At 43.4% G+C, this 21,969-nt stretch overlaps 1 protein-coding gene across 12 annotated transcripts in view; it reads left to right on the top strand.

Moving 5' to 3' along the window:
* The window catches only part of GJC2 (gap junction protein gamma 2), a 58,060-nt gene that overhangs the window by 28,841 nt on the left and 7,250 nt on the right, over positions 1–21,969 (top strand). Inside the window, exons 1-2 of one of the 12 annotated variants that reach the window (XM_087893133.1) lie at positions 1,935–1,996; positions 19,902–19,944. The exons of 8 other annotated variants lie outside the window; for them this stretch is intronic. The gene's annotated coding sequence lies outside the window, so the exon portion shown is untranslated. Of the gene's footprint in view, positions 1–1,831; positions 1,997–19,237; positions 19,945–21,969 lie in introns of those variants that run through there. 3 more of the 12 variants (XM_034442578.2, XR_015734135.1, XR_015734136.1) reach the window with 3 other exon arrangements.

Below are 21,969 nucleotides of genomic sequence, written 5' to 3'. Positions count from 1 at the left end.
TTGTTTTCTCTTGTTTCATTTTGTGTTATTTTATTATTTTATTTTTATTTTATTCGTTTAGAATATATTAATATTTTATTTTATCTTACTCTATTTTATTGTTTTATTTTATTCTATGCTTTCACCCTCCCCTTCCTGCTGGCTCTGCCCTTGTTCTCCGAACAGGGCCTCCCTTGTGCAAGGTGGAAGCTGGAGATCGCTCCATCAATGCACCGCCAGGCGCTTTGCAGCCAAAAAGGTTCTTCTGTTTGTTTGGCATCCCCTCAAGTGACATCGTTCACAAGACTCATTGCAGAAGCAAACGATGCTTCAGGCCTCCGCAAGCATTTTAATCCGGAATCCAAGACCAGATATTGTCAGCTTTGAAACAAGGCGGCATTTTCAGAGAGGAAAAAAATCTCGCGCTAGGCGTTCTATAACCTGCTGAGAAACCATCAAGGTTGGAGATTCATTGAGCAGATCGTGAAAGAAATGGATGCTGGGAACTAGGTCCGGTCTTGGGTTCGAGACATCCCACTTTATTGCAAGGGAGGCTTATTCAGGCTTAAAATCTGCATTTCTTTGTGAGGGTTTAGTTTTTAAAAGGCTGCTATGAGTAGTCCTCAACTTACAACCATAGATTCAGTCACCTTTTGAAGTTACAGCAACGTTGAAAAAAACAACAGCAATGATTCACTTAACAACTGTGGCAAGAAAGGTTGTAAAATGGGGCAACACTCACTTAACAATTGTTCCGCTTAGCCACAGAAATTTTGGGTTCAGTTGTGGTTATAAGTATTGTGGTTATCTGTATTCTGTGACTTTCAGTTTCTCTTTGAGTGTTGGAGAGGGTGCTGATAGATTTTTAGCGAGTGGGTGCCATTAAATACACGCCTTCCCACAAGTGTGAACACACACACAAATGCACAAATATATAAACACACACTTCATGTCTGAACTCTACGTTTACTTGAGGTCTATGAAAGTGTTTCTCAATGTTGGCCACTGGAAGATGGGTGGACTCCAACTCCCAGAATCCCCCAGCCAGCATGCTTTAAGAGGGGTGGACTCCAACTCCCAGAATCCCCCAGCCAGCATGTTTTAAGAGGGGTGGACTCCCAACTCCCAGAATCCCCCAGCCAGCATGCTTTAAGAGGGGTGGACTCCAATTCCCAGAATCCCCCAGCCAGCATGCTTTAAGAGGGGTGGACTCCAACTCCCAGAATCCCCCAGCCAGCATGCTTTAAGAGGGGTGGACTCCAACTCCCAGAATCCCCCAGCCAGCATGTTTTAAGAGGGGTGGACTCCAATTCCCAGAATCCCCCAGCCAGCATGCTTTAAGAGGGGTGGACTCCAATTCCCAGAATCCCCCAGCCAGCATGCTTTAAGAGGGGTGGACTCCAACTCCCAGAATCCCCCAGCCAGCATGCTTTAAGAGGGGTGGACTCCAACTCCCAGAATCCCCCAGCCAATGTGCTTTAAGGAGAGGACTTCAACTCCCAGATTCCCAAAGCCAGCATGCTTTAATATGAGTGAACTTCGACTCCCAGAATTCCCCAGCCAGTATGCTGGCTGGGGAATTCTGGGAGTTGAAGTCTACAGGTCTTCCAGGGTCCAAGGCTGAGAAGAAGCACAGATGTTTAAGGACATCTCTTTACCTTCCTTGCTTTGAGATGCTTTGCAGGTCCCACCTGGGAGCAGTGATGCACAAACTCAACTTGCCTCCAACAATTGTGCGTCCGTGCATGTGAGTGTGTGGCTGGCTGGGTCTTCCGGTCGTGTGTGTGTGTGTGTGTGTGTGTGTGTGTGTACACAGACATCTATGTAAATACCTCCAGGAAATATCCCTGCTGTCTTTTTTCTGGAGCCTGCTGGTGCATCAGCTTCAGGACGCATGTTGTGAATCACACATCGTTTCTCTCTCTTTCTCTCTCTCTCTCTCTTTCTTTCTCTCTCTCTCTCTCTCTTTCTTTGGCTTTACCTTGAGGTGCTCCATCCCCAGATCTTCCAGGAAAAGGTAGGTTTACTTGCCAGGTGTCTCTTTCTCCTTCTTCGCTCAGGAGGGAGATCTCAGCAGTCACCTCAAATTCAAATATCTCGATCTGGTTGCAAACTCTGTCTGATCTCTCTGTTAACAATTTGAAAAGCATTTTAAAGTCACCTCCGTGCCGCCCTCCAAATTTTTGCAGTCCTTTTAATCTTCGCAATTTGTGACCCTTGCAAATATTCTTTTTTTTAAAAAAACAAAAAGAAAAGAAAAAAAATTGGATAGGTCCATAAAAATTTTGCTTTAGTTATTTCATGTTAAGGAATAATTCAGAATTTTCAGAGGCATCGTTATTGTATTGTATTGTTTTGTTTTATTATTCTATTCCATTCCAATATTGATTTATTTTACACATTTCTGAACTGTTTGTTTTTTTCCCTTCCCGGTGTGGTGTGTATCTGCAAATGTCTCTCTGTAGCCTCTGTGGCTACATATCTTTTGATCCCATTGAATATTAATCGGATTTGCAAACTGTGCACATTGCAAAACAGAGGATGCATGTACAGTTTAGAATTTAGGATGTCCAGTTTCTCCTTTTTTTCCCCTCCTGAGACAGAATCCAATTGGACAACTGTCCAGTTTTGGCACCAGCCATTGTCCAATTGAAGCAATTTCAAAGAAAGATTCCGAAGATGCATAAAAGGTTTAAAACCCAAACTGCACAAGGAAAAGTTAAGGTTTGGATATGTTGAAGTCTCTAAAGGAGAAGCTTGAGTTGGAGATAGGATGAGAGTTGAATTTTGATTTAATTCTTGACTAGCCAGATCAAAACACAGAAGTGTTGACCACAAAATGCAATGTGTCAACCAAATATGACCTAAAAAATTAAGATGCGATAGGGATTGTTGAATATATGAAGGCTTGTCACACTGAGAAGGGAGTGGATTTATTCTGGGTTTTTTGCCCTAGAAGGTAGAATCAGATGCAGGGTGTCGAAATGATGAAGAACAAGGTTCAGGAGGAACTTCTTGAGACCACAAATGGTTAGCTGGTGGAACAGGAGTGGGGGATTATCCATCACCAGGGGGTCCTCAAACGAAGGATGGATATCATCTGTCAAAGAGGGTGTCATGGATACTGCAGAAAAGAATAATAGAGTGGGAAGGGACCTCGGAGGACTTCTAGTCCAGTCCAAGCAGGAGCACCTCTACCATTTGTGGTCCTTTCCAACTCTACAATTCATGATTCTTCAGATCCTTTTTTGATTTATGAGAATAGGTGGCAGGGAGATTGTCGTATGTCAACAGGAAGATTTTTACAATAGAAGTAAATGCTAAGGTAAATTGGACACAGTTCATGGGGGAGGGAGGGAGGCATGGACCACTTGAATTTATGATACTTTTGAGAACGGACAAGATTCCCTCCAGTTTTTGTTCTTTCATATCAATTTATTCGTTTCAGATTTATTAATCCTTAAAATTAATTAAAATTTGTCGTAGGTGCCATCAATCTGGGGGTGACTCTCAGTGTCCATATAGATGGACTTTGTCCAGGAGAATCTGTCTTCAAGCTCGTCCTTGAGATTTTCATGTGGTTGCCACCATAACTGAGTTAATCTACCTTGCTGCTGATTGTTTTGTTCTTCTCTTTCCTTCCACCTTTCTCATTATTATGGATTTCTCAAGGGATCCTGAGTTTTTTCAACGATTGATGAGTTATGGTCCATCATGTTGGTGTTGACTCTTGGTGACCAGCTAGATCTTCTACATTTGATTTATCCCCACCTTGGTCTTGGTCAACATAATTGAGTTGTTTCTTCTTCTTCTTCTTCTTCTTCTTCTTCTTCTTCTTCTTCTTCTTCTTCTTCTTCTTCTTCTTCTTCTTCTTCTCCTTCTCCTTCTCCTTCTCCTTCTCCTTCTCCTTCTCCTTCTTCCTTCTCCTCTTTCTCCTTCTCCTCCTCCTCCTCCTTTCTCCTTCTTCTTCTCCTCTTCCTCCTCTTTCTTCTTCCTCCTCCTCTCCTCTACACCACCACCACCTCCTCCTCCTCCTCCTTCTCCTCCTCTTCTTCTTCTTTTTCTTCTTCTTCTTCCTCTTCCTCCTCCTCTTCTTCTTCTTCTTCTTCTTCTTCTTCTTCTTCTTCTTCTTCTTCTTCTTCTTCTTCTCCTTCTCCTTCTTCCTCCTCCTCTTTCTTCTTCTCCTCCTCCTTCTTTCTCCTTCTTCTTCTCCTCCTCCTCCTCTTTCTTCTTCCTCCTCCTCTCCTCTATACCACCACCTCCTCCTCCTCCTCCTCCTTCTCCTCTTCTTCTTCTTTTTCTTCTTCTTCTTCCTCTTCTTCCTCCTCCTCCTCCTCTCAGAGTTGGAGTGGACACCCCAACTCTGTCTGTTAAGATTTCCCCCACCCTCCCTTAAAAATGAAGGCTGAAAGAGATTGGGATTTCTTGGACCGTAGAAGAATGGGGGGAAGAAATGTACAGGTAGTCTTTGACTTAGCACCACTCATTTAGTGACCGTTTGAAGTTACAACGGCACTGAAAAAAAATGACTTATGGCCGTTTTTCACACCTTTGACCATTCCAGCATCCCCAGGGTCATGTGATCAAAATTCAGACGCTTGGTGGCTCATATTTATGACGGTCGCAGCTTCCCGGGGTCAGGCGATCCTGACAAGCAGTCAATGGGGAAGCCAGATTCGCTTAACGACCATGTCACCAACTGCAGTGTTTCACTCGACAAGAGAGGCTGTAAAACGGGGCAGCGCTCACATTAACCCCTGTCTCACTTAGCAAGGGACATTTTGGGCTCAATAGGCGTCGTGCGTCAAGGACTATCTCTAGAGTCCTTTTCTTTCCAAGAGGAAGCAAACTAAGATCTGTGTGCATCAGATGTTGGCTTGTTGCTCTCTTGCACACCTGGAGGGAGAAGGCAGCCGATTCTGTACGGGAAATTGCAGTGCGCGCGCCAAATAACTGCATGGCGGGAAGAACAATGGCCACGGGGAAGATGGTGTCTGGGAAAGGTCAACCCCATGTATCCCCATAGAACTGGGTGTGTTTGCCAAGGCAGGGGTCGAATATTATAGAATAGACCAGTGATGGCTAACCTTTTTGTCGTCACGTGCCAAAAGTGGGGGGAGCGCAGGGGGGGTCGTTCGCATGTGTGCCCATGTCCATAATTCAATGCGCCCTGTGCATACGATTCCCCGCATTCCCCCTGCTTTTGGCACGCGATGACACGGTGGGCCCAGTAGGCCCTTTTTTCACCCTCCCCAGGCACCAGAGGCTTTCTAGGAGCTTGGGGAGGCTGAAAATGGCCTTCCCCACCCTCTGGAGGCCAATGGGCCATTTCCGGCCTCCAGAGGGCCTCAGGGGGGGTGGGGAATGCCATTTTCGCCCTCCCCAGGCTCCTAGAAAGCCTCTGGAGCCTCTGGAGCCTGCCTGAGGAGAGCAAAAAACGGGCCTCTACTGGAGGCCCTCCAGAGGCCAGAAACAGCCTCTTTGCCGACTTCCGGTGGGACCGGGAGGCCCGAAATTCAGTCGGCCGGCATGGGCATGCGCGCTGCAGCTGAGCTAGGGCAACACTCGTGTGCCCACTGATATGGCTCCACGTGCCACCTTGGCAAGCGTGCCATAGGTTCGCCATCGCGGGAATAGACTAACAGAATTTGAAGGGACCTTGAAGGTCATCTAGTCCAACCCACTGCTCAGGCAGGAAAACCCTATACCATTGTGGGCCAAATTAATTTAATTGGATTTTAATGTTGTTTTTAAATTTTGTATTTCTTGTGTTTTATCTGTTGGCTGTTCACCGCCCCGAGTCCTTCGGGAGAAGGGCGGTATATAAATATAAACAAATAAATAAATTTCAGACAAATGGCTGTCCAATCTCTTCTTGAAAACTTTCAGTGATGGAGCACCCACAACTTCTGGAGGGAAGTTGTTCCACGGATTAGTAAGTACTACGGTAGTTAGTAGTCCTTGAGTTATGACCACAAGCCATTTTGTCTGGAATGGTATAGGTATCACACCACAAATGAGCCCAAAATTGGTGTTGCTAAGCGAGACAGTTTTCAAGTGAGTTTTGCCCCATTTTATCAGCTTTCTCGCCACCGTTGTTAAATGAATCATAGCAGTTGCCAAGTGAGTAGCAGGGTTGTAAATTGAATTTGGCTTTTCCCATGGACTTTGCCAAGGGATCACATGACCCTGGGATGCTGCAGCCATCATAAATACACATCGATGGCCAAGTGTCTGAATTTGGATCATGTAGCTGTGGGGAAATGCTGCAACGGTCGTAAGTGTGAAACAACGGTCGTAAGTCACTTTTTTAGAGCCCTTTGAAGGGTCACTAAGTAAACTGCAGTAAGTCGAGGAGTACCTGTACTTGCCGGGTTCTAAGCATCCGAATTTGGATCATGGGACGCCGGGGATGCTGTGATGGTCATAAGTGCGAGGACTGGCTGCAAGTCCTTTTTTTCAGTGCCATTGTAACTCCGAATGGTTGCTAAACAAATGGTCGTAAGTCGGGGACCACTTGCCGTGTTTAAAGGGCTGCCAATCAGCTGCCGGTGCCTCTGTTGCAAAGAGACGAGTCCCAGCAATTTTTTCGGTTCCCAAATTTGCAAAGTTGGACTGTTCTCAGCTCAGGAATTCTTTGCAACCTTGAATTCAAACCCCAGAAGAGAGTTAGCTTTGAATCTTCGTTAGATTTCCCTCTCCCCGAACATCTCTGCCATCTTCCTTTTCCTCTCTCCCCGTTACAGGTAGTCCTCGACTTACAACGGTTTGCTTAGTGACTATTCAAAGTTGGAACTGCACTGAAAAACAACTGTTTTTCATTTAACAACCGTTGCGGCATTCCCCAGGGTCATGGGATCAAAATTTGGACACTTGACAGCTGACTTGTATTTATGACGGTTGCAGTGTCCCAGGGTCACGTGATGGCGACCTTATGACAGGCAAAGTTGATGGGGAAAGCCAGATTTGCTTAACGACCATGTGACTCACTTAAACAACGGCAGTTGTTCACTTAACAACTTTGGCAAGGAAGGTTGTGAAATGGTGCAAAATTCACTTTTAACAAATGTCTAGCTTAGCAACGAAAACGTTAGGCTCAGTTGTGGTCGTAAGTCGAGGACTATTTGAAATCCCATCTTACGGTCTCCCTCTTTCAAAAGTGGGGAACAAGCAATTTCTCCTCAGCACCCCATTTTTATGGGCCAAAGTCATCCTTTTCTATTTTTTTTTAACTTCGATCTATCAATTCATTTGTAGGGACAGGTGGCTCAGTGCCTAAGACGCTGAGCTTGCCGATCGAAAGGTCGGCAGTTCAGCGGTTCGAATCCCCAGTGCCACGTAATGGGGTGAGATCCTGTGACTTGTCCCAGCTTCTGCCAACCTGTTCAAAAGCACGTAAAAAAATTGCAAGTAGAAAAAATAGGGACCACCTTTGGTGGGAAGGGAACAGCGTTCCGTGCGCCTTTGGCGTTGAGTCATGCCGGCCACATGACCACGGAGACGTCTTCGGGCAGCGCTGGCTCTTCGGCTTTGAAACGGAGATGAGCACCGCCCCCTAGAGTCAGGAACAACTAGGACATATGTGCGAAGGGAACCTTTACCTTATTGATTCATTCACAACAGCTATCTTTCTTAGACACAAAAATTTGGGACTCCATCGTGATCGTAAGTCGGGGACTGCCTGCACAAACCAGTCTTGGATCCCACCCCAGCTATGCCGGGAAGAGGGGGCGACCCCCAGCTCTCTTAAAACGCCCTCGGTTTCCTTCCATTTCTTTAATAATTCGTCCGAAAGGAATCTCCAGGAAAAGCCCTGGTTATTAAAAATTGGGGTGGGAACTTAGCAAAATAGCCAGATAGGAGAAATTATTTCCTGTTATTTAAGTTTCGAGAGTGACACCGAGGGCCCAACGAGTTTCCCCCGACGCATTTAATGCGACCCAGACCTTCTGTTTTCAGAGCGCCGTTGCAGGACGGGAAAATGACTTTTCAAAAGAAAAGATTTGATTTCCCCCCCCCCACTTTCTTTTTCTGAGTTGGGGCAGGGGAACTCTCTTTTTTTTTCTCTCTTTCTCTTCCTTTTGTGCGCAGTTTGATTTTAGCAGGGCTGTTTCTGGACCGAGAACAGAGGAAAAGAAACAATCGTGGAGAAATATTTCCTGATTTTCATTCTCGCCCGCCCATCCCAAGAGTTGTTTTCGTTGGCAAGGAATTTGATGGAGTAGCTGGCCACCTTTGGATGGGGGTGGGTGGGACGGGGGGGGAGATGGTCTCTTTAATGCTTTTTTGAGGGGGGGCAGGAGTGGTAAGCAGGAGTGCCATGGGGGTGGAGGAGACAGCATCATTTTGGTTATTGGTGGATTTTACACCAAAGAAGTAGTCCTCAACTTACAACCTTTTGTTTAGCGACTGTTTGAAGTTACGACAGCCCTGAAAACATGCTTGATCAACATTTGGGCTGTGGGCAACCAATCATGTTATTTACAATGGATGCAGGATCGCATACAGGTAATCCTCGATTTACGGCTACAATTGAACCCCAAATTTCTGTGGCTAAGCAAGACAGTGAGCTTTAAGTGAGTTTTGCCCCGTTTTACAGCCTTTCTTGCCACAGTTGTTAAGCGAATCATGGCAGTTGTTAAGTGGGACCTGGCTTCCCCATCTACATGGCTTGTCCGAAGGGGACCACAACACCCTGGGAACACCGCAACCGTCATAAATATGAGTCAGTTGCCAAGCAGTCCGGATTTTGATCATGTGATCATGGGTGATCGTGCAACAGATGCATGAAAACGGTTATGTCACTATTTTCAGTACTGTTGTAACTTTGAACGGTCACTAAGTGAATGGTTCTAAGTCGAAGGCTACCACTATCTGCTTGAAGGTAGAATCTGTTTTAACACATCTTTCTCAAGAATGGTTTTGCCAATCTGGCCCCTTTTAAGATGGGTGGACTGCAACTCCCAGAATTCCCTAGCCAGGAGGGTTGGGCTAGATGATCTCCAGTATCCCTGGAATAGAATGTTAAGATTCTGTGAATGTTTTGAGTCTGTAGCTGCCCAGGATTGCTCAGCGAACTGAAAAGCCATATAAATTTAATAAAATAATACCTAATTAACTTTAGGTAGTCCTCGACTTATAACCATTCGTTTAGTGACTGTTTGAAGTTACAGTGGCAATGTAAAAGGTGGCTTATGACTGGTCCTCGCACTTAGGACCATTGCAACTTCCCCGTGGTCATGTGATCCAAATTTGAGGACTTGGCTACTAATTTTATTTTTATTACAATTATGGTGTCCCAAATTCACGCAATCCCTTTTCGGCCTTCTGGCAAGCAAAGTCAATGGGGGAATCCAGATTCATTTAATGGCCACCTGATTCACTTAACAGCTGCAGGGATCTGCTTAACCACTATGGCAAGAAAGGTCGTAGGAGGTAGGATTCACCTAACAACTTTTTCACCTAGCAACAGAAAATGTTGCGGTCATATTGTGGCCATAAATTGAAGGCTATTTATAAATGTTAACTATTATTTTTATTAACTCGGCAAGATCTCATTTTTGGAGACATTCTTTGTCCAAGGGTGCAAATCTTTCTTCTTTTGACCCTGAAAAGTTTTTGCATTTTCTGTCTAATGATTGTTTGCCTGCTGAAAAACCTAAATTTTGCTCTGAAATAGACAGTTAGCTGCTTTCCAGACCAAATATTTTGACTTTGCTTCCTGCTATTTTGCATCGCTCCGTCTAAACTACCTGAAATGTTGTCGTTTTGCGGTCTGTTGCTGTTCTCTGGGTGTGTAGCTTGGCAAAACTCCCCAAAATTATCTCAGTTTGGGGGTGGGGGTGAAGCGAATTCTCAAGGTTTCCCAGCAGAAGCTTGGAATAATTCTGGAACATAAATTTTCTATGCTCAAAGGAGTTTACAGGCAGTCCTTGATTTATGACCTGAATCGAGCCCAACAGTTATGTTGCTAAGTGATAAATTTCTTAAGTGATTTTTGCCCCCATTATATGACATACCATGCCTCATTTGTTAAGTGAATCCCTGTGGTCGTTAAATTAGTAACTCGGTTGTTAAGTGAATCTGGCTTCCCCATTGACTTTGCTTGAAAGAAGGTCACAAAATGGGATCACATGACCCTGGGACACTGCAACCGTCATAAATATGAGTCAGTTGTCAAGCAGTGTAAATCATTTGACCATGGGGATGTTGCAATGGTCATTAAGCGTGAAAAAACGGTCCTAAGACATTTTTTTTTCAGTTGCAACTTTGAATGGTCATTAAGTGAACCGTTGACAACTACCTGTATTTGTGTGTGACGTACTGTTCTTCATTTACAGCTGGTCCTTGATTTACAACCACAATTGAGCCCAACATTTCTGTTGCTAAGCAAGGCAATTGTTACATCAGTCATGCATGATTTTACAACCCATTTTTGGAGGGGCCACAGTTGTTAAGTGAATTGCGCAGACTTTAAACGAATCTGGTTTCCCCCATTGGTTATCAGAAGTTGTTTGAGATGGTTGCAAAGGACCTCAGGACACCGCAGCCATCATAAATATGAGCAAGATACCAAACGCCCAAATATTGGTCTCGTAACCATGGGGATTCTGCAATGGTCGTAAGCGTGAGGACCGGTCATAAGTCACGTTTCAGCATTGTCGTAACTTTGAACAGTTTTATTTCCAGTTTTATTTCTGGTTTCCAGCAAAAAAAAAAAGGGGGGGGGGAGTCATAGCTTTTCATTTAATGACCGCAGTTTTCAGTTAAAGACAGCCGCAGAAAAAGGTTCATAAAACCCAACCGGTTAGGTGATGACTCATTTTACGACCGTCGTGGGTTAGAACTGTAATTGCTTGGTAATATAGTTCCCAATTCGGGAGTCCCAATCCTCCTCGTAATCTCGTATCCTGAAGCCTTTTTAAACTTATTCTTGCTTTTTTGGTTTGCCATATAAATTTCCTTATTATCTTATTTAAATGTTGAAAATAAGTCTTTTTGATTTTTATCGGTATTGTCTGAAATAGAAATGATAATCTTGGTAATATATTCATCTTTATTATTGCTATCCTTCCCATAAGTGACAATTGAGGATTCATCCATTTCTCCAAGTCTCTCTCAATTTGTTTTTTAAGTCTATAATAATTGTGTTCTTTAATCGTTACACATCCTGAAGTCAAATATATTCCTAAATATTTAACTTTTTCCACCACTTGTATGTCTAATGTCTCTTCTATCTCTCATTTTTGTTTTTCTGTAGTGTTTTTCTCCAAAATTTTTGTTTTTTCTTTATTTATTTTCAGTCCAGACCCTTTTCCATAATTCTCTATTTGAGCTAATAATTTTGATCCTGTAACTTGTGATTCCTCCAAAATGAATACTAGATAATCCGCAAATATTGCAATTTGTGTTCCTCTTCATAAAACCCAACTGGTTAGGTGATGACTCATTTTACGACCGTCGTGGGTTAGAACTGTAATTGTCAGGCTCAGTTACATCATATGGCCATAGTCATTGAGAATCAGGCAGCAAATACGGGTCGTTTAATACAGGTAGCCATTCATTTAGTGACCGTTCAAAGTTACAAAGCCACTGGTAAATATGTGACTTACGACCGTTTTCACACTTACGACCATCGCAACATCCCCATGGTCATGTGATCAAAATTCAGATGCTTAGCGACCGACTCATATTTATGACCGTCGCCGTGTCCCATGTTCTATGACTACTTTCTGACAAGACAAATCAATGGGGAAAGCCAGATTCATTTAACAACCATGTGACTCACTTAACAACTGTGGCCAGAAAAGACGTAAATGGGCCAAAACTCACTGAAGAACTGTCTCGCTTAGCAACAGAAATATTGGGCCCAACGGTGGCCATAATTCGAGGACTATCTATAGTTAATTTGGCCCATTTCCTGCATCATAGGAGGCTTTTGAAATAAATAAACACCGCTGTAGTTTTGGCGGCAGTAAATAAATAAATCTCGGTTCGATGCTTGTAAGGGCAGGAAGCGAAGTCTGGGTCACAAAGGGGAAGTTTTTTCAGACAAAAACTTTGAACGTGGCTGAACTCGTAACTCGAGGAAGGTCTGGCTTATAAAAACAATACAGATAATATTCGAATTACATTATTTGTTCGGTAACTGTTTGAAGTTAGAACGATATTGAAAAAAGTGACATATGACCCTTTTTCACACTTAACGACCGTTGCAACACCCCTAAGGTCAATCAAAATCCAGACGCTTGGCAACTGGATCGTATTTATGACGGCTGCAGTGTTCCAAGATCACCTGATTCCCCTTTGTGACCCTTCTCACCAGCAAAGTCAATGGGGAAGCCAGATTCATTTAACAACCGTGTGACTAACTTAACAACTTCAATGATTCACTTAACAGCTGTGGCAAAAGAGGTTGTAAAACGAGGCAAAAATTCACTTCAGAAATTCACTTCAGAAATGTCTCACATAGCAACAGAAATTTGGGGTTCCTTTGTGGCCATAAGCCGAGGACTATCTGTAATTTTGTCCACTACGTGTTTATACAGGTAGTCCTCAACTTACGATCACAAGGGAGCCCAAAATTTCTGTTGCTACGTGAGACATTTATTAAGTGACTTTTGCCCCATTTTACGACCTTTGTTGCCACGTTTGTTAAGTGAATCATCGCAGTTGTTAAATGAGTAACTCGGTTGTTAAGTGAATCCGGCTTCCCCATCGACTTTGCTTGTCAGAAGGTCACAAAGGGGAATCGCATGGCCCGTGGGACACTGCGACCGTCATAAATACGAGTCAGTGATCAAGCAAAGGTAAACCATGTGACTATGAGGATGCTGCCATGGTCGTAAGTGTGAAAAAATGATCCTGAGTCACTATTTTCAATGTTGTTGTAACTTCGAATTGTCACTAAGTGAACCGTTGTAAGTGGAGGGCTACCTATATTTCCCAAAGACCAAAAATTTAATTTTTCCCGCGCTGTCTTGGTGGTCTTTCATGCTTGCCTCCCTCCCTATAGTGTCACTTCGGTGATTTTAATACCCCGCTGAGCGGCGCAAGCGTCCCGCGGGGGACGATCGATGGGGCAACCGAGTCACTTTCGGATCGCTGACCTCGGGGAGTCTAATGTGACTGACTCAGATGGGTCAGTCGGTCTAAATTGATTCAGTTGAGGTTGCTGGTCTTAATTAACGCTTTATTCTCTTGGATATTCTGTTTCCACCCTCTGGCCCACTACTTGAAAACCAGGGCTAACTAGCAGACGTGATGCTGATGATCGTAATTAATTAGGGACGATTATAATTAATGACAACGATCAGTTTGACCTCCGTCCTGTTCATTCTGACGGCATCAAAAGCTGGTTTTTAGGCAGTTTGCATACGGCTGCCTCACCCGAAAGTAAACAGGTCGATAGGTATGTGTATATATATATATATATATATATGTTTCTTTCTTTTTCGTAGGTTTTGTGTGTATGTCTCTTTAGCCAGGTTCTACCTACGTAAACCAAGATATTATGCAGCCCTAGTTCAGTGAAATCACAATTCACTAGTTTCTGGGCTTTTTTTTTCTTTTTCTTTTTCTTTTTCTTTTTCTGGCAGCCAGAAGACCCCAATGGGCAGCAAAGGGTCTGCTGGCTGCCAGAAAAAGAAAAAAAAGCCCAGAAACTAGTGAATTGTATATGTAAAAAGTTAAAATCTCGGGTGTTTTCCCGCGTCATTATAAGTTTGTTAGTTAAAATGTTTAAAATCCTGGCTAAGATCACAGCTCAGAATCCTCTAAATTCCCAAACAAAAACTATATAATATATATATATATATATAAGACACTTCCAATTTTACGTGGGAGAAGACCCGAATAACCAAAGACCTACATATATATATATATATATATATATATATATATATATATATATATATATATATATATGTATATATTTAAATATTTTCTTTGCTCTGGGTGGGTTGTGCTATTTATTGGTGCCGAAGGCCTGGCGTAGAGTAGTCCTCGACTTACGACTGCCGTTGAGCCCAACCTTTCTGTTTTGTTAAGCAAGAAAAGTGGTTTAGTGAGTTTTGTTTTTAAGATTTGTCTTGCCAGAGTTGTTAAGGGAGGCAAGTTAGTAGGACGGTCGTTAAGTGAATCTGGCCTTCCCCATTGACTTCCCTTGTCGGGAGGTTGCAAACCTTCCCATTGGGACGTGACACCCTTCAGCGACCATAAATACGAGCCACTTGCCTTGCCAAGTGTCTGAAGTTCAATCACATGACTGTGCGGGAAAACAGCCATAAGCCACTTTTCTGAGTGCCGCTGTAAGTCATTATAAACGAATGGTGGTAAGTTGAGGACCAGCTGTATTACTTGGGTGTCTAAAAGGAGGAATGGTGTTTAGAGGAACTTCCAAATTCAGAGGCAGTAACTCTGAAAAATGCCTGTCGTTGAGAAATACGGGGAGTCCTTGACTTACGACCATAGCGGAGGCCATTGCGTCACGAAGCGAGGCAGTTAAGTGAGTTCCACCTGATTTTACAAGCTGTTCTGCCACTGTTGTTAAGTGAATCATGGCAGTTCGGAAGAGAACCACATGGTCGTTAAGTGAATCCGGCTTCCCGTCATTGATTGCTTGTCGGGAGCCGCCCAGGAAGGTTGCAGAGGATCATGTGACCCTGGGATGCTGCGATCGTCGTAAGTGCATGACAGTTGCCAAGTGCCCGAGTTGCAGTCATGTGACTGTAGGGATGTGGGACAGTCGTAAGTGAGATCCCCGGCCTTGTCACTTTTTTCAACGCCGTCGTACCTTAGACGAATGGTTATAAGTCGAGGACTATCTGTCAGAAAGATACACTGCTGTTTTGGTGTGCAGAACTATCCCTTGGACCCCCGCCGAGTCAGAAAAACGGATCTGATCCAGTTTCTCCGGCTTACAGACGTCGGATAGAGAAGCACCAAGAGGGAAACCGAGTCAGACCTATTCTGCATCGTGGAGAGCTCTCGAGTTCCTTACATTCTCTCCCAGTCCAACCAGTTGCATACTGGGTAGGTCGATCATTTAAGACCAGTTTCTCCAGGAGAAATAAATTTTTCTTCCTTCTTTCTTTTTTTCCTTCCTTCCTTCCTTCTTTTTTTTCCTTCCACTCTTCTTTTCTTTCTTCTCTCTGTCTTTCCCTTTCTTTCCTTTGATCTTTCTTTCTTTTTCTTTCTTCTTTCTTCCTTCCTTCCTCTCTTTCTCTCCTTCCTCCCCTTCCTTTTTTCTCTTTTCTTTCTTTCTTCTTTCCTTTCCTTTGTACTCTTTCTCTTTCCTTCCTTTGGTTTTGTTTCTTTCCCTTCCTTCCTTTCTTTTTCTTTCTCTTTCTTTCCTTCCTTCTTTTCTTCCTACCTTTTTCTCTCTCCTTCCTTCCTTTCTTTTTTCTTCCTTCCCTTCTTCCTTCTGTCTCTCCCTTTCCTTCCTTTGATCTATCTCTTTCCTTTCTTTTTCCTTCCTTCCTCTTTTTCTTTTTTTTTCTTCCTTTCTTTTCTCTCTCGTTCTTCTTTCTCTGTTTTTTTCTTTTGCTTTCTTTCTTCTCTGTCTCCCTCTTTTTCCTTCCTTTCATCTATCTTTCCTCTTCCTTAAAATTTAATCCAGTTGAAGTGATCCAGTCTTCAGGCAACCTTCCTCTTCCTCCTTTCCTTCTCTTTTTCCCTTCCCCTCCCTTCACCCTCGTCCTTTTCCTCCCTCCCCCTTTCATTCCTTCCTTTCTCCTTCTCTCTCTCCCTTCCACTTTTCCATCCATCCTTCCTTGCCTTCTCTCCTTTGTTCATCCCAGCTTACGCCAGTAAAAACTCCACTGTTTCTAGGGCCCTTTGCAACTTCAGCCCGTCACTAAACGAATTGTTGTAAGTCGAGGATTCGGTGTAATGGAATGTAACAGGGCTATCAGCACTGCTTGGTAAAAGCATCTCCTGTGCGGAGTCTGAGAAGCTTATCTCCCCACGTACAATGGTTGCAACTGCTGAAAAAGAAAAAGAAAAAATAACTTTGCAATTAATTCTTTGGCAGATTGTCTACTCCAGCCAGCCTCCTGCAGTGTCTTTTTCCTGCTTTTATCTCTGTCCTTCCTTTGTTTATTCTGATTTTATACAGTTCCTCTCCTTGTTCCCGATTTCCTCCCTTCGGTCTATTTATCTCTTCTGGCTTTGCTTGTCCGAATTCGGAGCTTATGCTGCCTCCCACATCTGACCTCACAGGTAGTCCTCAACTTACAACGGTTCGTTTAGTGACTATGTTATAATGGCACTGAGAAAAAGAGACTCAGGACCATTTTTCACGCGTACAACCGTTTCAACATTCCCATGATCATGTGATCAAAATTCAGACGCTTGGCAACTGTCCCAATTTTATGACGGTTGCAGTGTCCCTGGTCACATTTTGCGCCCTTCTGACAGGCAAAGTTATAGAAGAAGCCAGATTCACTTAACAACTGTGGCAAGGAAGGTCGTAAAATGGGGCAAAACTCACTTAACAAATGTCTCACTTAACAACAGAAATTTTGAGCTCCGTGGTGGTCATAAGTTGAGGACTAATTGTACCGGCTCTTAATTTTTCAACCTGAAATCCAGCCAATCATCTTTTAAGACTAGAAGTTTTAGACTTTTTAAGTCCTGTGGAATCCAAGGCAAACTCTGAAAATGATTTTACGGTTCGATTCCAAAGGGCACATTTTTGAAAATATTTTTTAAATTATTATTTTTTAGAAAACCTAGTTAGTCCTCACCAGCACAACTGGGGCCAGAATTTAGGTTGCTAAGCAGGATGATTGTTAAGTGTTTCACGCCTGATTTTACTGCAGTTGTTAAGTGAAATATGTGGTCATTAAGTGAACCCGACATCCCATATCTTGAATTAGAGATAGTCCTCAAATTATGACCACAGTTGTGACCCAAATTTCCATTGCTAAGTGAGATGGTTGTTAAGTGAGTTTCGCTCCATTTTATGTCCTTTCTTGCTACCGTTGTTAAGTGAATCACTGTAGTTGAGTTAGCCACACAGTTGTTAAGTGAATCTGTCTTCCCCGTTGATTGCTTATCGGAAGGTCACAATAAGGGAATGGCGTGATCTCAGGACACCGCGACCGTCATAAATATGGGTCAGTTGCCAAGCTTCTGAATTTTGATCCACGTGGCTTTGGAAATGCTGTAACAGTCATTAAGTGTGAAAAATGGTCATAAGTCACTTTTTTCAATGCTGTTGTAACTTCAAACAGTTACTAAACAAATGGTCGTAAGTTGAGGACTATTTGTAACCACAAATTAGTCTTCAATTGCAGGTTGGCCTAATTTGGTGCCTGGCATCTTGCCAACCCATATAGTTTCTCTGACTTATTTATTTTTATTTCATTTATTCCTTGTCCCTTTATCATTTTTTTCATAAATAACTGGAGGTGGCCAATTACAGGTAGTCCTCGACTTACAGCAATTTGCTTAGTGACCGTTCGAAGTTGCAACGGCACTGAAAAGAGTTACCATTTTTCATACTTACAGCATCCCCATGGTCACATGACTTACATTTGACGCTCGACAACTGGTTCACATTTATGACGGCTGCAGTGGCCTGGGGTCACATGATCCCCTTTTGTGACCTTCTAATAAGCGAAGTCAATGGGGAAAACCAGATTCAGTTAACAACCGTGTTACTCATTTAACAACTGCAGTGATTCACTTAACCAACGTGGCGAGAAAAATCGTAAAATGGGGCAAGGCTCACTTAACAAGTTTCTTGCTTAACAACATAAATTTTGGGCTCATTTGCGGTCATTAAGTTGAGGACTACCTGTACTCTTTTTTTTTTTCCTGGCTATTTTACGCACAGCAACAATTCTACAAGATTGAGAGAGAGAGAGGGACTGGCCCAAAGTCATCCAGTTGCGTTTTGTTCCTAAGCTGGGACTAGAACTCCCAGTCTCCTGGTGATTGACCCAGAGTCACCTAGCTGGATTTCATGCCTAAGGCGGGACTAGAATTCCCAGTCTCCTGGTGATTGGCCCAAAGTCACCTAGCTGGATTTCATGCCTAAGGCGGGACTAGAACTCCCAGTCTCCTGGTGATTGGCCCAAAGTCACCTAGCTGGATTTCATGCCTAAGGCGGGACTAGAACTCCCAGTCTCCTGGTGATTGGCCCAAAGTCACCTAGCTGGATTTCATGCCTAAGGCGGGACTAGAACTCCCAGTCTCCTGGTGATTGGCCCAAAGTCACCTAGCTGGATTTCATGCCTAAGGCGGGACTAGAACTCCCAGTCTCCTGGTGATTGGCCCAAAGTCACCCAGGGACATGCAACAAAGTCACCTACAGGATTTGTTGATAATCTGGTACCAGCTACGGAGGGAGGAAAGCACAACTAAGAGGTTGGTTGAATCATAGAATCCTGGAGCTGGAAGGGACCTTGGAGGTCATCTAGTCCAACCCCCTGCTCAAGCAGGGGAGACCCTATACCATTTCATACAGGTGGGCTGTCCGGTCACTTCTTAAAAACCTCCAGGGATGGAGCACCCACAATTTCTGGAGGGAAGTCCTTCCATTGATTAATTGTTCTCGCTGTCAGATAAGACTTACTGGGTGCCAGGAAAAAGAGGTGGCAGCTGCTTTAATGAGCCTCCTCCTCCAGCTGAATCGTGGCTTGAGTAAACTCCCTTTTTATAACACCGTAATTCCTCAATTCCAGCAAAGCGGCTGCGCTCGCTGGCGTGGCTTCCAAAATCTTTTTTCCCATTTTTTTTTTTTTTTTTTACAAACGATGCAGGGTCCCAAATCGCCCCTTATCATTTGGCAGGCCTCCCCTGTTCCCGAAGGAGTTTCCCCCCCCCCACCCCCTCGGCAGTCCAGCCACCCAAAAAATGCAACTTCTAAATCCATTACAAAAGAAGCAGAGCCAAATCTTGAAGGAAACCCTTTGTCTTTTGTTTGCAAAAGGACAGATAGATGTGTGTGTGTCTTTGTTACCATGCAGAATTCCAGACATCCTGCTCCGGTCAGTTTCAAGTCTTTTTTCTTTTCTTTTTTCTTTTTTTTTTTTTTTCTTGATCTGCTGAACACCAGGTACATCCATCACCAGGTGCACGGTGGGGTTTCCTCCGGACCAAAGTTTTGGCTTTGTTCAAATCTCTGTCTGGTTTTTCAGTGTTTCCTTTTCCCCCAAAAGGTTTTCACTCACAGCTTTGCCTGGACACGTGCTCCCCATATGGTTCTCATTAGTCATGCCTTCCGTCCTTCAAATCCGTTACCAGGGCCCAGACTGGCAGGCTTAATTTTTGAGCTTAGTGGAAGGGAAGTAAAAAGCAGAAAGTTAAGCAGAGGGATTTTAAGGAGGGTTTAAGAAAGGGAGTTTGGATTCTTTTTCTTTCTTTCTTTTTCTTTTCTTTCTTTCTTTCTCTTTCTTTCTTTTCTTTCTTCCCTAAGTCTTGTTCATCTTTTTTCTTCTTTCTTTCCTTTTTTCCTTTTTTTCTTTCCTTCCTCAGTTGTTCATTTTTCTTTTCTTTCTTTTTCCTTTTCTTTTTCCTTTCATCTTTTTCTTTCTCCTTCCTTTCCTTCCCCCTTTCCTCCCCCCCCTTCTCTTTCCCATTTTCAGCCAAACCAATTCATGAATTAAGTCTTAAAGCCAGCCACCTCCCTTTTCTCCCTCCCTCCCCCCTCCTCTCTTTTGATTGACACATTGAGCAAATCCCTCTTGGAAATGCTGTGATTTGGAGGCTGTTCTGGATTGATGCCTTTAGCTGTTTGCAGAAAAGTGAGGAGGGGGAGAAGGGCTGCCTTGCTGTCAGAAAGGCGGAGTTGAACAGGATGCGTTTAAAAGTTTGCCTGAAAGTTTGCCTTCCAAACTGGCAGAGGATTCGGTTTTTTGCAAAGCATTGTGTGTTTTTTTATTTTTTGATGGGGAAGCACATTTTCCATGCAGGTTTCTCTTCTTGAAGAAACATCTGCTGAAGCATCATTTCTCTGTGAGTACCCGGTTTGTATTAATTTATATATATATATATATATTTTAAAAACTGTTCTGCAGTTCTTATAATTGCCTTAGATTCTGAAGCTCACCTTTCACAGAGCACAGGGGTATCATGGAATTGGTGGGTTCAACATAATTCCCCCCCACTCAAAGAAAGCAAAGTCTTGTGGCTTAAAAAACTGCCATTCACCAACTTAACAACAGTTGGTGAATTGCAATTGCATTCAGTCTGTCAAAAACAGTACTCCGAAAGCACAGCTTTCAGAGTATTGCAATATTTTTCTTTTTGCTAATGTGAAATCCTTAAAAGACTCTTCTGAGATCCTCTCTTCATCCAGGATGAAGCTGCTTGAACAAAGTTGGATGAGGAAATGCATGCCTTGGAAATACCTTATTTTCTAGCACGATTCTTGCTTCCTTTGCTTTCTATCATCCAATATCTTTGCTTAGCTCAGTTTCTGGATATTTCCAAATGGAAGAGTCCCAGCGTCCATTAAAAAATTCTAGAGCAATGAACTAATTTTTTTTTTTTTAAAAAAAGAGCCCTATGATTCTATAAATAAGGAAGGAGAAAGACAGAAGGGAGGGAAAACTTCTTTGCATTTTCTTGCTCTTCTCTTTCTCTTTCTAGAAAAGATCTCAACATCTTTTTTATATCTGGATCCCGTATTCCAAGTGTGGTCTTACTAAGGCCTTATAAAGTGGAATTAACACTTCACGTGGTCTTGATTCTATCTCCCTGTTAATGTAGTTTAAGATTGCATTGGCTTTTTTGGCTGCTGCAGCACACAGCTGGCTCATCTTTAAACGATTGTCCACGAAAACTTCCCCTCTTGCAGTTAGTGCTTTTGAGCTAGGCACCACCTGTGCTATACCTGTGCATTTGGTTTTTCTTGCCTAAATGTAGAACCTTCCTTTTTTCACCATTGAGTTTTCATTTTGTTAGATAGGGCCCAATGTTCAAGTCTGTCAAGATCCTTCTGTATCTTGAGCCTGTCTTCTGGATAGGTTGGCTCTTACTTCCAGCTTGGTGTCATCTGCAAATTTGATGAGTTCCCCATCTATCCCCTCGTCCAAGTCATTGATGAAGATGTTGGAGAGCACTGGGCCTAAAACAGAGCCCTGGGGTTCCCCATTGCATAACTTCCCTCCATGTAGATGCAGTTCCATTGAGGACTATACGTTGAGTGCAGTTGGTCAGCCAGTTACGAATCCATCTGGTGGCGATGCCCGCTCGTTGGACTCTCCGTCCATTCGCCTGCTTAGTTTAGCAGGCATTGTGTTGAAGTGTGCGTCTTTTTGACACGCTGTTTGCATTGTTGTTGCAAGCTGCTTTCTATTTCTTTTCATTATTATAATTATGAGAAGCAATGTATAAATGAACGATGGGTGTTATTGTATCATTTAGTGTTACAGGTAGGGTAAATACTACAGCTTATGACCGTAATTGGGAGCAGAATTTCGGTTGTCAAGAAAGGCAGTTAGTTGTTAAGTGAGTCGTGCCCAATTTCACGACCTTCATGCCACGGTTGTTAAGTGATTCGCATGGTCGTTAAGCAAATCCAGATGCCCCCATTGACTTTGCTCGCCGGAAAGCTGCTGAGAAATTCGCAAATGGTGATCATGTGAGCTGAAGGCACCACAACTGTCATACATACATATCGGTTGCCAAGTGTCCGAATTTTGATCACGTGACCTTGGGGATGCGGTCTGATGGACATAAGCTCGAGTTCCGTTTGTAGCTCCCCTTTTCAGGGCTGTTATAACTTTGAATAGTTGCTAAATGAATGACTGTAAGTTGAGGGATGCTTGTACTGAGTATCTGAATTACCCCGGTGGTGAACCATACAGCACATCTCAGGCCCTCCACTGACTCCATGGAGGTACATAAGATTCGGGATGTTTTCTTCAACCTTCCCCTTCACTGTTCATCAACCTGCTGGTCTCCCATCCAAACTCCCACCAGGTCCCATTCTGCTTAGCTTTCCAAGGTCACACACAACTGGTGAAATGTTGCCAC

This window comes from Pantherophis guttatus, chromosome 4, assembly GCF_059756535.1.
Source record: "Pantherophis guttatus breed Tessera chromosome 4, ASM5975653v1, whole genome shotgun sequence".
NCBI classification, from domain to species: Eukaryota; Metazoa; Chordata; class Lepidosauria; order Squamata; family Colubridae; genus Pantherophis; species Pantherophis guttatus.
The sequence above is the reverse complement of the archived record's forward strand: the minus strand, read 5'-3'. Positions and strand labels throughout refer to the sequence as shown.